Source organism: Oreochromis niloticus, linkage group LG9 (genome assembly GCF_001858045.2).
Source record: "Oreochromis niloticus isolate F11D_XX linkage group LG9, O_niloticus_UMD_NMBU, whole genome shotgun sequence".
NCBI classification, from domain to species: Eukaryota; Metazoa; Chordata; class Actinopteri; order Cichliformes; family Cichlidae; genus Oreochromis; species Oreochromis niloticus.
The window spans coordinates 9,715,608-9,733,673 of NC_031974.2; the positions used below are offsets into that span (position 1 = coordinate 9,715,608).

Below are 18,066 nucleotides of genomic sequence, written 5' to 3' on the forward strand. Positions count from 1 at the left end.
ACCCTAGAAGCCATATTGTACAGTCCCCTGCCCTGATAATTCTCTTGACAAGGGACCACGACCAGGAGTAAGTCAGCTAAAGCTTGATTTTTGCTACGTCAAAAAATGTCATGGCTGGTTAAGAATGCTGTGGTGCCACGTGGAGCCCAGTGGCTACGACAAAAATGCTTGCCTCTTTACATTTATACTCTATGAGGCTGACGTTGAAAGAAAGAAAGGAGGGAGATTTAAGGGAATTTCTGGTTTCTTTCAACTTGGATCTTATTTTCAGTACTAAAATACATCATTTGTATTTGCCTTCCTTAGAGAAGTGTGAGCGATCAAAAGAACGCAAAACTTAAACTGGATACACCAAACCCAACTGAGGTCAAATTATTTGGCAGAAAAAACAAAGAAAAAGAGAAAAAGATATCACTTCAAGTGTCTACTGTAGGCATCCATCACAGTGTGCAGACTGTATTATACTATGGATAACAAAACTTGGGTGCACTCCAAGTTTTGTTTACCTAACGCCTCTGTCAAACAGGCCAAGAGAGCAGTCGGAGACCCCATGGGAACCACGGGATTATGGAAAAACGTGCATTCCATGACTGGCTGGAAAGTGATTCCTGTGCGCTGCTGGGTGCTGCATCAAAAACCGCCTTATGATTGTTATGGTTACAGACAGTTTGCAGACAAGTTGGTGTCTTGCGTGCAACCGCTCGCCAACTACTCGTCAAGTGGTAACGAAACATAAAAAAGGATGATCCGAATGTAAAATGAAGAACGTTCATCTTCAAAGTAAAATTTGTTTCTCACCGCTGCAACCAACATGTTTCAAAGAGTGCAACTTTTACTCACTTTTCACACTTTTATTACTGCATGAGTAGATGGTGAGTGTTTGGAGCAGCATGTTCTGTGCAAACTATGGGCACCAGTGGGAATCTGCTGGTGATCAAAGCAATTGCAAGGAGGGTTTTGGTGCAGTGCTGCATACGTCTTTGCAACCAATTTCAACTAGCAGCGATGGCTTGCCAGCCAGTTAGGTCAGTAGCAGCCGGTGGTTGCCGAGGGGCACAGGCCTTTGTGACTTAAGCAGCAGCCTCTGATGCTGAAAACTGAGGTCACTGGTGCCAAAAATGAACAACAACAAACTGTTTTATATTATTGTAAGCAGTACGAAAAGGAGGGCAGAAATTTTATATTTTGTGTTGCAGGTCAATATACTTAAATATCAAATATCAAAGAGCTAAATATAAAAGCAACAAGCATGGTTAGCTCTTTGTCTTTCTCAAGCTAATATAGTCTGATGCTATAATAATTTTGTTGCATCCCTCCTCTGAACATCTGGAGTGTTGTGATTAAATCAGCCTGTAATTAAGTTGTGTCCCATAAATAGTCATGTCATCCCTTACAGATTTTCGAAAGCTGATCTTTCAAATGAAGCGCTACAAACTGCAGTTCCTCTAATATCCACTTGAGGCTGTCTCCACTGACTCAGAGAAAGACTTTGAAACTCTGGTACAAAAGTGATTTTGGTATCTATAGCTAAGTTCCCGATTTGTAACGACAATACTTTTTGGTTAATCTTCCTCTTTTAATTGCACTGAGACCAACTCATGGATTATTGTGGTGTGGCCACTTTGATGGACAGGCTCCTCTGCTATTCCAATAAGCATACTTGATGCAATTATTAGATAAATAATACAGCTTTTTGTACCAGTAATAACTATACGTTCAAGAAATCCACATTGAAGTATCCTATTTGTGTTTTACTTAGAACTAAATAGCAGGTATTTATGTTTGTACCATGCACTCATTCATCCAGATAAAAGGCATACATAGACAATATGCATAGACTTTGGTCACTTATGTGTACAGAAAAACAACATGGCAGTGGCCAGAATGCTATAAACAAAACCAATTAGCGATGCTGCACCATTATTATGCAGTTTAGGATTTTAACTCCAAATAAAGTTCATCTAAAGGTTCTGCTACTTCCTCTGTGTTTCTAGATCACACTTACGGTGAGTACAGTGTAATTAAAACTGAGAAAACGGAGAAATTATGGTGGGGGACTACAGGCTAAACACAAGCCGTAATTAACCCTAATTTTCTGTTAAAGAAAGAGGAACCGGAGCAAAAACGTGTAACCGAAGAATAAAAATGAGTCTGCTCTTGTTCGAGCCATCTTCCTCGAACGCCCATTGCTGTAGGTGAATTTTGAAACAGAGCCACAGGTCTCGTCTTTCCCTGTTTGCTTTCTCAGGGAGCACCATCGTCATAATGAAGGTGTGTAATAGAACATGACACCATAATTATATTCTCCCAGTTAAGAGGCAGTGTTTACAACAAGCACAAGGCTGCCTTTATTTTCTCCCTCCTTGCACACACACACACACACTGGCTGCCTCGCCTGCCCCGTCTTCACTTCATATCATGTGCCATTTAATTGCATTAAAAAAAATGCTTGATGAAAAAATGAAAAAAGTAAATTGCTTTAAATTGCCTGTCACAGATTGTGTGGAGTCACCATAGAGCAATAAGACTTGTGCTTTGTGGTGGGTGCTGGGTAAGCAAGATTAATGTGTCTGCTGCCAATTTTAGAATGCCCCATGATTCTACGCTCAAAGAATTGCCTGGGATAACATTTTGAATCAGAGCAATTAGTTATTAAATGCATCTATCGGGTTTATCGAACACAGGACCGTGAGGATAGAGACAGGGACAACGTGAGCTGCACAAATGCATTCATCAATACATATTGGATCTGGCCAGCTAATGGCCTTTTCTGTGAACATGGGCTGTTACAAACAGTGGGCCTGGGTGGCATTTTAGCCTAATCTAGAGTAGATTACTCCTCCTCTACTTCTCCCACCTTCTCTTCTTGTTTTTTTTATTTTTCCCTAACGAGGGATATGAGCGACACGGCAAAGCACCCTATCGCGCCCGTTGAGCCGAAGACTTGCACAGCAACCCAGAAAAAACCCCGGGGGTGCAATTAAAAGTGAGAGAGGAGAATGTCAGCCGAGTGGCTGAGCAAGGGAGACGGGAAGGAGGAGGAGGAGGGTTGGGAACTGGTGCCACAGGTAACCTGGTCATGTTACAATCCACAGAGGAGGCCCTTATAAGGCTGCTAATGTGAGGAGGTGTCAGCAGCAGGTTGTTCTCTTTGGCCTCCCCGTTTCCTCGTCCTTGCTTCATCTCAGACTCGGTTTGTTAAGTCCAACTCAGACTGGATGTCACAATCCATGTTATGCCGCTCGCTGGAGAAATCTACAGCCTAAATTCCAAGCGTGAATAGGGAAACACTCGACCCAAATGTGGGAGTCTCCATTTGTCTTATTGCCCATGTGGGTTAGTGGTTCACAACCGACTTCCCTGAAGCCAATTATGGAAAAAAAACTGAGCATCTGGGTGAACTTTTGCTCCCTTTTCTGTCCTGTTTTTGCAGCAAAATGGAAACCAAGGGAGGAAAAAAAAGCAATGTCTTCACAACCCTGTCAATATATATTGATCTTTTGTTTAGCTGAGAAACTCTGTCTAGACACACTGTCACATTGTCTTGAAAATAACTTCACCCCACTCCAATCTGATGTACAGACGTGCCCACTGCATCACAGATTAAGGCAAGGAAATTGATCACTAAAAGGAGATTTCAGACAGATGGGGGTTATTACCACAAAAGAAAATATATATTAAAAAAAATCTCCACAGATTGAGGAGGCCAAATTCATCATCATAAAACGCTGCAGAATAAACAGCTGAAAATCCCCAGTCAAATTGGAATGCAAAGCTGAAGTGAAATTCCTCGCTGAACGCCTGCAAAACACCAGAGTCCTCTAGTCGAAATTAGGATTCAACCTGCAACACTGGAATAGCACCAAGATTTAGTTAAAGTTGCTCTAAGTCCCCTATCTGCTTCTAAATAGCACATTAAGTTTTCAGCAAAGATGTGTTACCAACAATTACCCCTACCGATATATTCTCAGGGAAAGGATGTTATTAGATGTTTATCCACAGACTAATAACATATCTGAGGAAATATTTAGAAAGAAACAGGATGCTCTGCGTGTGAATCCGACAAATTGTAGACTATGTGATTAACCAATTTCCAGATCATACGTGTCGGGGATGTGAGGCTGCGCCTTTGAATGGACGACAGTAATCCAAACAAATTAGCTCATACTATCCCTGTCACACACACACACACACACACATGCACACACAGACAGGGGGAGACCACAACATTCATCCCAGTGCACCGCTCCAGAGCTCACTGCAAACACATTACCTTGCCTCGCTGCCCAAATGCATACCAAATAACCCATATAAATCATACAATCTGGGCCAAGTCAATGAGAGCTATTTTGCCTGTTTTTCTAGTTATTTCCACTGTGCCATCATTCAGCAGAGCCCGCATCACTCAGACCGAGGCTCTCACAACCAAAGCTGGAGTGGCCCAGTTTAAAACCCACAGAGGGCTCCTGAAGTAACCATTCCTCCAGCACACTTGATTTTATGTGTCTCCTCAGTCTGGACTAAATTGTGGGTTGCCAGCTCTCCACACACTGCTTGGTCTTTCAGCTCACTCCCTATTCCTTCTTCCTGTCCTCACAAAAACAGAGATGGGCACCTTTGAACTTACAACAGTGTTTATGGTAAGTGACAGAGCAGCAGAAGAGTATCCTCTCAGTTACTTCCCCTAGTGTGAGATGAAGTGATTCCCAAACTTTCGTTTATCCCACTGAGTCCTGTCAGATGAACCTTTTCATACTCCCCTCAGGTTCAAATCAGCTAATTTAAGTCCATTTTACTGGATTACTCTAAGCTAAGTATTTACGCTGAGTGATTAAATTCAGCTTATCCTTTAATCAGTTACAGTTAGCAAGCTGTCATAACATTTACTCATAAATACTGCCTGACTACCTCAGCCATTTGTCCACTGCTTACTTACATTTAGCAAACATGTTCGCAAACAGCTTCAACCGCTTACCCATTATGTGTGTTTTTAACAAGCAATTTTATTCATGAGTTGTTCTTTTATTGCTAACGATGAAGAATTTATTTTTTAGGAAATTTCACTTGCTTCAACTGTTTATGATAAACAGACTAAAAGTAGCTACTTTGATGTCGTTGAAACTCGTAAACTCATCAAGAAACACTTTGTTTGCCAAACACTTATATATGATTGGAAAACCATGTAGACGTTTGGTAAACAATCCATACAGTTCTATAGAAGATAACAGCAGTTATCGCCCCCTGGTGGCCATTAAAAATAATGTATGTTTAAGGCAAACCTTTTTTAACTGTCGATGCTGTTTATGGCCATTTTTGACTGTAAGCCATATGTCTAGTTATTCATTTCAAACTTTTTATTTACAGCTTTACTTATATTTTTTTAACAGTTACAAAGTTTTAATTTGTATCCACATTTTTAGTTTGATCATTTAACATTTTATTCAGATTTTTAACAAACTTTTAAAATATTTGCACTGATTCATAGCTAATACACAAACAATGTGTATTAATACTTTAGAAACTTTAGAAACATTTTCATGAAAGTTGAATGGCTGACAATGACATTTTGGCTTATTTATTTGGTATTTTAATAGTAATTACTGTTCTTGGATTTTTTTTTATATTCTATAATTCTGCAATTTCTCTCTGTGAAGCACTTTATTTGTATAGCACTTTTTTAACAAGGTCATAAAGCTTCCTCTTCTTTGCATTATTATTATTATTATTATTATTATTATTATTACAAGCATACCTCTGAAATAGTTTTATAAATAACCTTTTTATATAACAGTTCAAAGCACTTCCATACTACTGGCTGTTCAGATTTTATCTGTACTTTTAGTGAGCTTCACTTATGGGCTGTTACCTACCTATACACCTGACTATTTTGTTTATCTCTACTGCTTAGACCCAACAACTACTCTAGTTAAGCATTACTGTATTAAGGTTGCATTACTGTGTGACAGATCTAGGTCCAAATAATTACTTTAAGCCCTGAAAAAATACGATTTCAGACTATGACATCATAAACAACAGAGACTCTCACATTTGAGCAAGCAGCTTCTGATTCCACATCCGAGAATTAATTGACTAAATGGGAGCTTAAAATCATTATCTCCCCTCGCCAGTTCTTCAGTTCTGTGCTAGGGGCTAATAAATGGAGGCCTGATTTTGCTAAATGTCCTCGTGAAAAGATTAATAATGTCTAGTACCCTGGTGGCAAACAGATGTGGTCGTCCTCTGCTCGATGGCAGAACAAATGGGCACGAGATGTCCTCGCGCATAAAGAGCAAAGAAATAATAGCTTAATGGCATTCATCCTGTGACACGTTAGCAGATGAGACACCCTGAGTTGTTTGCTTTCCTATGTGTTCACCGGAGCACATGTTTTGTCACCAGCAGCCGTGTGGTCTAACACAGCCCTCTTCTGAAGGACTGACAATGGCAGAGGGGGGTTAGGGACAGGAGGAGGGAAGAGGCTCAATGGAGGGTCTGCCGGCTTCCTGCATTTCCCACTGTGGCCTTTGTGGTAATACACTGGTGGTTATGGGAGCCTCCGTCTCTATGCAAATCAGTGTTTGCTTCCCAAGTGTTTGCATGGCTCATGTGAAGTCAAGCGCAAGAGTCTGGCTTTTCTGTACATTTAGCCTTGCACAGTCTGGAGGCCAAAAGGCCAGAGAGCATGCATAGGTGTCGGGATAATATTCACAGTAAACCAGGCAATTAAAAGGCTGTTATTTCTGTATTAATGACACTGTTTTCCTCCGTTATAATACTACCCTTCCAGGATATTAGATTAAGACGGAGCCATTGCTTTTAAATGATGGTACGTCTCATGAAGCAGATGCATTGATTGGGCTACACAAAGGTCAAACTCGGTGCAGTGAACTGAAAATCAGTGGAGGAGTTGTGTTCCCACGTTTGTCTCAGCCTCCCTGTTGTGACAATTACACGAAAGGGAGCGACGTGGAAGCACATTTCCATTCAGGCGTATATTGACTGTAACAGCAGGTCAGCAGCAAGGCAGCTACAAACACAATTGTCACAAAACCCTAAATAATACATGGAGCTAAAACAAAGACATCACCCACCTAAAATATGACCCCAATAAAAGGCTGCACAGAGAAAATGTGTTCCCCCCTTTGACTAAGAGTAATGACCTTCCCACAGAAGCCCACCATAAAAATCACACAGCGACAGTTAGGAGCACCTGTTTTTACATTATTAACAGTTGAGGCTTTACACATGTTCACAAGCTAGAGACATGCATGGCTTTTGACTCTTCGTAAATTGGACAAAATTCCTCTCAAACCGCACCCGACTAAAACCAGCGAGGCAGCCGAGTGTCAAGAAAGCCATTTGTCACGGGCAAGACTCCTGCAAGGATATCAGCCTAGCCTTGGGATAGAAAAACGCACCACAAATGAAAACAGTATAAATTGTATGAATACCACTCAAGAATAAGCCGCAGACTTTGTGAAGGCTTCTAAATTTAAATGGCGCATATAAATACATATTTCGGTAGCAATGCTCCTTAAGAAATGAAAGGAGGGTATTTGCTGCCTTCTCCTTTTTGAACAGATCCGGCTGGTAAATAAGGGTCTTTCAATCCGACCACGTCAGAAAAGATTCAGGCGTCGTCTCAGATGCAGAACAGACGGCCATGATCTCCTCTGACCTTAACTGTTACTCATGTTTATTTACCTCTGCTCGTTACCCCTGAGGGACAGCGGCCTCATCACTAAAATGAGCGCTGAGATGGCTTGCTTTTTTTGTTTTTTGTTTTTATTACCACTCCCGGGAATGGATGACTCTAATGAACAAAGAAGCCCGATTGATCCGAGTTAGCGTTTGATTCCCCGGCACCGCCGAGGCCCACGCTTCAATATGCTGGCCTGCCAGCAGAGCACCCCTTGAACTTTGCTGTACACACATCTTTAATCACACTCACCTTTTCCGTGGCTGGTGTGACTTCCAGCTTATTTGTAATTACCGAGCTCCTCGGGGGGGGGGGGGGGGGGGGGGGGGTTGGCTCAACAACAGGCCCGGCCATAGGTCACAGAGAGACACTGTAGCTGGCCATATGGGCTCCGGGGCCTAGGGGCAGAGAGTGGGTGGACGGCCGGCATTGGCACCGGGAAGTTACCAGAATGGTCGGAGCAGGAGATTGAATTATTCAGAGACAGGAGACAGCCTTATCGAGCAGCGGCCACATTGCACTGACGTTTTCACCCCAGTTTCTATTTCCCATTTCACACCTGGACTATTGCCAGATAGGATATGTTCAGGCACCTCGTTTTACCCCAGATTCACAATCACCAGCCACCAGTCAAAAGAGGGTATAGTGTGTTATCTATCACCACCTTACCACCCGCAGCACCTCCTCCCTTCCCTCGTCTGTTGTCACCCAAGCAGCAACAGCATGGTGTTATTACAGATAAACAATCAATACTGCATTAACGTGTCCGCGGAGGCTAGCCGGCGTTAAACAGGCAGACGAGGAAAATAACTCAAGCCAATGTCTCGTGGACTTCAAGCATTGCTCACATATATACACGTACGGTGTATATAAAACTCAAGCTACTTTCTTTCATTATCCCCAGCCATCATTTCTTTGTGTTTGAGGTCAGTGGATACATTTCTTTTCCTTCCTCTCCTCACTGGTCACAGAATAAAACTCCACTGCATTAAAGAAGTAATACCCTACTTTATAGCAAAGGTGACCATGGATATTGGAGAGCAGGGACCCATACGATCGATTTGGAGCGAGGAATGGAAATTTTAACATGATTCCCAGCCAGGCATTTTAACTTGGGGAGTACTGGACCCTCTCTTTTGATGATTGCTTCCAATCCGACTTCCATTTCAAAATTCTGACGACGTCTTTATTTGGGGAAAGGGCAGCGAGCGAGGCGAGCCCTGGTGCCTCGCTGATGGCTGTGTGGTCCTCTTCCTCTTTGCAAAGCTTCTGTGCGGCACATTTGCATCTACATTCCCAGTGCAACTGAAAAAAAAGAAGGCTTTTCTTTTCTTTTTTTGGGCCAGAACTTCTGTGAAAAAATGAAAACAAAGGCTTTCTTATGAGAAGGCCTTAATAGTCCCTCCTTCTCCCAGACTGGAATTAAATACTCTTCATTCCATCCTCATTCATTAAGCCCCCACGCCCACAACCTTAACACCATACGGGGCTATGAAATACTTCGCACACACAAAATAAAGGAGTTGGACTTGGCTGAATGAGTGCGGCGACTGTTTACTAATACTGCTGCTCACTCTGCTTTATTATAGAGTGCCAGGCTTTCCATTACTGCGACGGGAGAGAGAGAAAAGGAGGAAGAAGCAGAGGAGGGAGCGGGCAGCATGGAATGAAGCGAGAGGGAGAGAGAGACTGCCGACGTCAGATTAAAAGAAGAAGAAGAAGAAGAAGAAAAAACCACGGCTCAGTTGATTTACACCTTCATTACTCTCCCCTAACTCTGCTTATTGCAAATCATGATGCTGCTTTATGAGCTGAATCCTCTATTACGACAAGGCCGGGAAGACAGTGCTTTAGTCCATAAAGCAACCGTACAGTAACCGCCACCCGGCAGCACCCGACCCACTCATCCTCCCGCCCCAGCTGCCAGGGGGAAGGGAAGCGAGGCAGAGCCCGAGTCGCTGCCGAAACTTGTTCCAGCGCGCAAATCCCGAGCTTGCTCGCTTGTCCCCTTCCTGGCCGCTTGCCCGTGGACAACACACCCCGATACCTCCGAGCCAGATGCCAAGGAAGTGTGACTTAGCGAGCGCAAAGCTCTGTGGCTACGTCTGGAAGGAACTCACAGCGAGTGTTTAATGTTACGTGAGCGCTGCCATATTTAAGTCAACAAACATGTAGGCCATTGGAGGCGTGTGTTTACTGCTTCCCCGCCACCAAGTGAGGAGGTGCTACTGATGCGTTTACTCGAAGAGCCTTTGGGGGATATGTGTGTATTTAGATAGAGAGCAGTATGGCTTTTTAAAAAAAACTTTTATTTATTGAACCAAGGGGAGGTCTTCAGAGCACACTTGCTCTTTTTCTTGCTGTGATTGAATTTGTGAGTGTGTGTGTGTCTAGAAAGAGACGGCGAAGGAAGCCGGGTGCGGGACCTAAATAATCAGCAGATAGGCTGAGGCATGTAGGTGAGCGCGGGTGTCAGTGCGCTGATGTAAACAGGGCGCCTGTGCAGGAGGCACCCTGGATGGAGGTTTGTTCTGTGTATGTAACACGCTGCTCCGGCCTGGCCTGTCTGACTCCCATCTGGAACAGAGTTGACAGAAAAGTTGACAGATGCTTCACCGACGTCCATTATTTATGAGACTGAGGAGATCCACACTGCATTTCACAAGTGTCTGCTTCTGCTACTGTAGGTCGAGTTCTGACATTGTACTCTGTGTGTGTATGTGTGTGTGTGTGCACCTGCTGCCTCATGTTTGTGTGCAAAGGCTGATGAACCTCAAGGTATCATATCCACTTTTTTGCACATTAGCTCAAGCACACCATGTGTGCTTAGGTACTCTTGTTTGCACATTCACTCTAGTGAATGCCAAACCTAAGTAACCACTCCACCTGCCTTTGTGAGTCTAACCCCTGACCTCTGGAGTGTCACTATATCCCTGGTAGGCAGGCAGCCCATCAACTCAAGCACGGAGGACCGTACACCAGCAGGCTCTGGCTCTCTTAAAACCCACTTAAAGGCTTACAGCTGGGAGGCCTGACCATCGGATTGAATTAAGGCTATGATTAATTGAATCTAGTGGTGAGTAACTTGAGTGACTGATGTCTCGTAGGACCAAAGGTCCAGACACAATGCTTCAGAATAAAGCTATATTCATTCAGTCAGTGACATCACAGCCAGCTTCAGCGCGCCTGAGGCATGGATGGTTGCCTCTAATATTATTGCTCGGAGTGCCGCTTTAAGCCCAATACCACCGGCGGTTCTGCTGCTCCTGCTCCTAACAGCGCCAATGTTAATGAGAGGCACAATATAATTAATACAAATGGAATGTTTAATGCAATTTTTCCATTTCAAAGAAATTCCCCCGGCATCTTTCCCAACAATGAATTCAACTCTGTTGCATTGTCCTCGGGCAAACAATAACCCACGTTTGGCATTGCCTTCATTAGATCAAACTCAATTATTGCAGAGCGCTTAAAGCTCTTCCAGCACAAGGCTGGACTCTAAGGCTGCCTGCTCCAGCGACGTGAAAGTCCTCCTGCAGGTCCTGGCCCATTTGTCTTTGACGGACAGCAGCGTCAAACAGTAATTGGGTGCCTGTGAGACCCATACACATCCGTTTGTCAGTTATTCATGTCAGAGCACAGTGTTCAGCTGCTGGGGGTCTTAAACAATGACCTTTTCTCAAAGGGGACAGGTTTCCCCCTTATGTCTGAGGGACGCCCAGGGTATTATTTAGCTTGAAACAGCAGCGTTCTGTTATTGCTGTGTGTCCCATGTTGCAGCAGAAAGCTCGTATTGTGTCCTTCCCCGAGGAATATACAGTCCCACGGCGACGCACACACTTTGATTCGACAGGTAGCTTGTGCGGAGGTCTTTCTATTTCTCTCGCTCACAATGAACCATCCTAATGTTTTGAGAGGTAGGAGAACAATGGCAGAAACCTCTCTTTTTCACTCCTGAGACTGAAAGTAAATAGGACCTTTGCTGATGTGTTTGCCTGTTCATTTACAGCACCTCAGAATACAGCCTGCACATTGTACCTCTCTGGGAAGAAAAAGAAGAGAAAAAAAACAAACCTCACAAAGGCATTCTACAGGACAATAGCACAGCGAAGGAAACAGGCGCACAATGGAGTCCAGATATCATTCACAACATAGACAGGAGACCATTATCCACAGAAGGAGGGGCCCATGTGAAGGTGACAGGTTTGGGAGACAGAGGAATTGTGCGCTCAGTGCTGCCACCAAGACAACAGCCTCCCTGAAGCCTAACCTATAAGGACAGGTTTTACTGCGCCAATGCCCGCTGGGTTGAGGTGTTACACGTCATCTGCAATAACCTGGATCATTACTCCTGGAGGCTGTTAGAGGGGAAAATCACATCATTCTGCTTTCGCCGCTGCCAAGAAAAATTGACACGCTAAAAGTCATACAAAGACACACCTCAATATGCACGCGCACGCACGAAGGCCCACAAACAACCTCAGCATCGCCCTCTCTCGCAAACAGACACATACGTGTAATTACGCAGCCGCGATCTATCACGTACTGTCAGTGGTGTCTGGGGGGTTAACATACCAAGGCATCCCAACAGCGTCCCACCAGCCAGCGTTGCCTGAAGCTGACAGCTCTCGCTGCTGCTGCCTTGCAGGGGTAAAGTAAGCATCATTATTGCCTTCTCTCACCATACCTCTCTCTACTTCCCTCTTTTACAAGTCTCCCTTATTTCATCCACCACTCGACCCTTTCCCTTCACTGCCTTCTCTGTCTTCATTGTACTCCAGTCAGGCACTAATGCTCCTTGTCCTGTGGCTGGACTCTCTGATCTCCTATTACCCTCTCGTCATCCAATAGTCAATATTACCAACTCCCACCCCCCAAACCCACCCACCTTCTGACCAATCCTCCCCTCTTCCTCCCTTTGCTTTCACAAAAGTCTCAAAAGTCAGACAGACAATTTTGCCCCTCTCCACCCACCCCTTCCACCCCTCCAAGCTCGTCTTCCATACACTTATTAACTGGCTGTCATGTTCAGCAGCCTTCCCCCAGACAGTGTTTAGCGTTCCTCAGTCCTCTTACTGCAGTCAGAGTTAAGCCTCTGGGCTTTGCACAGACAGGAATCCAACTAGAAGGGAAAGGCAGGACCTGCGGACACGATCTGTCTACTGCACTCACTCGCACTCTCGCTCCTGAGCCAGGTACCTCAAAGGCAGCGCTGAAACACACACATCATACAAGACGTTACCTCCACGATGGCTTTTCTTAAATTAAATACTAGCAAAGGAGCTAGATTACAGAATCTAAGAATACATCCAGGGATGGAACAATTACTTGCGATTTAACCAAGTTTTCTTAAATGACATAGTTTTTACTAATTGCAGAACGCAAGATCCTCTCAAGATATAGTTTTGAGAAAATAGCACTCATTTTGGGGTTTAAATGTGTGGGCGAATTTTCACCTCTCTAGGAAGCTACATTTTCACCTCTGTCACTTAATCTGTATGTCAGCGTGGTGTCTGAAACCCCCATGAACAAATTTCCATGAAATTTGCCAGAGAGCTCAGCCTCAAGCCTGAGAAGGGTTGATTAGATTTTGATAGTGATCTGGATCTGTGATTTCCACTATTAGATGATTATTGTTTTCCACCCCCCACCCACCCACATACTGGATATAGAGATTTAATTCCAAATCCAATCCGAAGTCTAACGGTATGCTCGCTGGGTCAAAAAATCGATTTCACCTCGAATTTAAGAACCAAGGAATGTTCAGTGTCCTTGAAGGTGGGCTCCATCCAGTTTCCGCTCATATTTTCGATAACATCCAGGAAAGAATTCAACTCCTGGGCTCGACTCATTGTGTGGTACCTACAATAGTGGATTTGTCATCTGCCCCGTCGTTCTCCACCCTCCCCATCCCAGGGCAAATGGTGTAAGAAATGAGACGTGGCTGGTGGATAGACTTTCATGCCCCTGCTTTACCAGTGTCATTTCCGCAACTCTGAAATTGTGCCATGGTCTACGGGGCTTTGTTGTAAATCACTATCTCCCACTGTCAGACTGCAGTCTGCTGCACACTGTGGATGCCGGGCTTTCTGCTGCCTCCTGGGTGACTAATATATCTTGTTAAATTGTGCTGAGAAGCGTGCGGAGAACTGTACACCTTCGCTCTTTGTACTGTGTTTGTTTGCTTGCATTTGTGCTTGTGTGTGTGTGTGTGTGTGCACCTCTTTCCATATGTGTGTGAGCCTGCGTCTGTGCATCTGTGTCTACATTTCGTGGCTGAACAGGAAGGTGGGGATGTTACTTTTGCAAATACGTTCGCTAAACTCCACAAGTCTGTCAGGCTTTGTTGGTAATTCAGTTAGATTGCCATTCGGTTAGCTCAACCACCACATAGTGTCGGAGCTGTGAAGCTATCTCTCAGCCACTTCATAATTAGAAAAGCTGTGGAGCCAAGCCACAGTTTGAGGGGGAAGAGGGACCAAAAAAAAAGGAAAAAAAATGAAAAAACTGTTGGCAGACTGCGTTATTCAACATTGGCAGCGATTTACTCCGTCTCCCACCCCAAAGACACGAATCTAAGTGATTTCATAGTCACATCCGTCCTCCTGTGCCATACTGTAAAAAGCTGCACTCGTCTTTTATCACCAGTTCATGCGCTCTTTACTATCAGCTTCATCCAGCAATGTGCATTACATTACACACACACACACACACACATACCACATCTCTGTCCAAGCACTTTGAAAACAGATTTAGGAGTATATTTCTGTGTAATTGGTGTTCTCCTACACGAAGCAGGAAGTGATAATTAGTCATTGTTAAGTGAGGTATAAATTGTCAGATCTGTGTGGATTTATCTTCTCAGCACACAGAGTGGAGAATAGGCCTTTTTCGGAGGGATTTATACAGACTCTATAGGGATGTTCAACCCTCCTGGCCATCGTCCAGCTCGCAAATCCCTTCAGCTGAAACCTGTCGAGAAGCAGCCTTCGCCGTGGCTTAACTGTATCCCATCTAATTCTTGTGTCTTTTTTAGTCATAGCAAATTCACTCTGAGACTCAGGTTGACCTTCAGAGGCAAGGTGAGGGCGGACCCTGACAATAGTAATCTAATAACCAGAAGTAGACGTCACAAATTCCTGCCTCCTCTGTGAGTCTGTGGGTGAGAAACACGCGTCTCGCCTTATTTTGGTTTCCATGCAATTACGGATCTGACGGCTCCATAAATAGGCGTCTCTGAAGGGAATCTGTCTCATTAGTAAAGGAGCAAGTTAAGAAGTCACCATTGTGGCAGCAGAAAATTTGCTCTAATGGTCACAAGAAGCCTGGAGAAATAAAAGACAGCGTCACGTATTTAGTGGAAGGGGGGGGAAACTTCAGATTTGAAAGGAAGCGAAAAAGAGAAGAAAAACAGAGAGACCTAGTTGGCTGGCACTGAAAGAAGCAACTCCAGATAAATATTTGGCACAAGAAAATCTTAGGAGGAATCCCGGAGCACTCGCAGAACAAACAACGTCATGATTTATTATCACATCATACAGACCGTGACTAATGCACTCAAACAATCAAGGTGCATCTACTGAACTACAATGCCCAGGGGTGCTCTCTGCCTCTGACTTCAAACATTCGTAAGCGAGGCACACACACACAGACGGACACACACACACACATTAGAGCCACTCGCCGTGCGCGCAGGCTCAACAAATGCCCACAAGTATCCAAACACGCTCACAGGAGAGGAAAAGAGGGCCGCAGAGATCACCATAGGGGATCGGAGGGTGCTTCAGCACAGACCGCTGGGATGTGATTTTATTAGCTCCAGATGCCACTGCAGAGAGGGCTAGAACCGTTCAATATTACGAGCAGGACACATCAAAATGATGCTGCCCATCTGGAGCACAAATAATGTAATCAGCTCGGGTCACCGGTCATCATCGTCTGGCCGTCGGGTAAACCCACCATCCGGTGACGTCAGCGCTCACAGGGACAGACAGGAGTCGGCCGGCAGACTGAGACTGGAGCTTTTTGGAATAGCCCCTGAGCTGCTGCACATGCCCCAAAGAGGAGAGATATTTGGGAGAAGAGGGAGATGAAATGTGAGGGGCTGTCTATTGTAATCTAAGCTCTGCTTTAGAAAACGCTGATGGCTGGAATATGTCTATCCCCCCTCCGCCTGTCAAACCAGTTCAGCAATATCGCTTAAAAATGTCTTCATGCGAAGCTCCAGCGCAGCCGGCGCGATAAACACATACATGCTGTACTGTATGATCCCCACACACATGCACACATACAGACTCTGTTTGCAGAGCCTTTAAATATTCAGTACCTGCCATGTTTTCTGTTTGACTTTGATCAGCCACAGATTCGACTCTGTCCCTTTCATCTCAAAACTTCAAACCAGCGAATGAAAAACCTGGACCACAAAAGCTATTCTGGTTAAGACAATCTCCTTTCACCACGCTGCTTTGTGCCATATAGAAACAGGTGGGAAGTTGTTCCTGTAAAAAGGCAAGCAGCGAAGTTAACCCACTCTTTTCAGATGTAAAGCTTTTTTCTTTCTTTTTCTCCCTTATCTTCAGATAAGAGGAGCTCTTGTTTGTAATCTTAAAAGCATGTGTGAAGAGGCGTGCTTATTGCAGAATATTCCCCGGGTAGTTTGACAACTCCCCCAAACAACTTCTTGGCTGCCTTCAGGCATATTACCTCAGGCTTACTTTAAGCCAGAGCAATAACTAACATGGAGCAATCTGCAGGCAAACAGGAAAGGACGGCGAAACTTTTCCAAGCACAGAATTCAATTTTCAGGATTGTGCAGGGGCTGCTGGATTCACCACACCTCTACCCCATCACCCTGTCGATACCTGCAAGTTTGGAGTAAAACAGCCAAGTTAATCCCTTTATAGCCTGCCTGCATTATTCAGCGAAGCCATTAAATATTCACAGCCACATCACTGATATCATCTTGTTGTCAATAACGCTGGAGGACATGTTGTTTTTAGAAAACTTGAGTCAACTCCAGGAGTGCCCTCCCCCAGAAAGAGGAAAAGAAAGCAAGGCCTTTGAGCTGATCTCTAACAGCAGAGCAAAAAAAAAAGAAAAGGCAGCAGAGCATCACAGTGCGACTGCAGGCGGCCACAGATAGACAGTCATCCGCCTTTATCAGAGCATGCTGTCCCACCTGCATCGATTCGCATCCCGTGGATTTGCCACTGGCTTCAGCGCGATCATCGGTGGAGAGGGGCGGAAAAAAAGGGAATCTTCACAGATAGATTCACGCGAGCGTCGGGGGGGGTTGGGGTGGGGGGGTGAAGTTTCATACGCGACAGAATAAAAGGCAAAGGTGCGTTGAGAGCCCAGGCCTGCATGATCGCATCACAGGGCAAAAAAGAAGGGGAAAATGCGTCGCCGAGGACCTCTGTACCGGGAGGAGCACGCTTCCTTTCTACATCCACAGAAATGAATGAGAATTGCGCACAGAGCCCTTTCACGAAAGAGAAAAGTTAAAGAACCCACTGGCCACCGATTGACCCCCGATATAAGTTGAATGAGCAGACTCTGGACATGCATACAAATAACTTCGATTCAAACTCATTTCCAATTCAAAGCCCGAAGTTACCCCACTAATTAGTCTCCTCCAAATATGGATTTTCTTTCTTTCTTTCTTTCTTTTTTTTGCCCCACTTGCGATTTCATTGCAATCCATACAAGAGGAAACCGTCTTATAAAGGCGACACGATTAATTCGCTTTGGTCATTTTCCAATAGGTGAGCAACCGAGAATAAAAAATTAACCCTGACTCGGACAATACAGCGCGCCGCAAAGAGAAGAAGTAACTGTTCGAGCGACGAATCGGGCACAAATGAGACATTTTCCCACCGGCGGAGAGAAGTTGCAAGCAAAGCTCACCTGATAATGAAGTTTATTCTAGGGAGGAAATGTTCCCGGGGTGTTGAAGGCGCACGTCGGAGCCAAGTGTGTATCCGTTCGCTGCAGCTTTTTTGTTGCCCGTTGTTCCACCTCAACTGCGCGTCTCAGTCGCGCTGCATCACTTCTCGCTGTGGATGTCAGGGAGGCTGAGAGGCTGAGGGGACTCAACCCTCCCATTGGCTGCCATTCACAAGTCCCCAGCAGAAAGGGAGAAGGGGAGGAAAGGAAGAAAGAACGAAAGAAAGAAAAAAAGAAAAAAACAGTGCCACACTCCGACAAAAAAACAAAACAAAAGGAAGATGGCAGAAAGGGGGGGGGATTAGGAGCTCCGGTGGGGCGAGCGCGTTCAAGTTTATTAATAAGCTTGATGTTTTATTTGTACATCTGCATAATCCTCGTGATTAACAGCTGCAAAGTCATAGGTTGACTGCGGGTTGGGA

At 44.7% G+C, this 18,066-nt stretch overlaps 1 protein-coding gene across 1 annotated transcript in view; it reads right to left on the reverse strand.

Annotated features, from left to right (window-relative positions):
- The window catches only part of LOC100695456 (cadherin-6), a 72,858-nt gene extending 55,011 nt beyond the window's left edge, over positions 1-17,847 (reverse strand). Inside the window, exon 1 of the mRNA XM_003439181.4 lies at positions 17,606-17,847. The gene's annotated coding sequence lies outside the window, so the exon portion shown is untranslated. The remainder of the gene's footprint in view (positions 1-17,605) is intronic.
- Between the last annotated feature and the right edge of the window lie 219 nt (positions 17,848-18,066).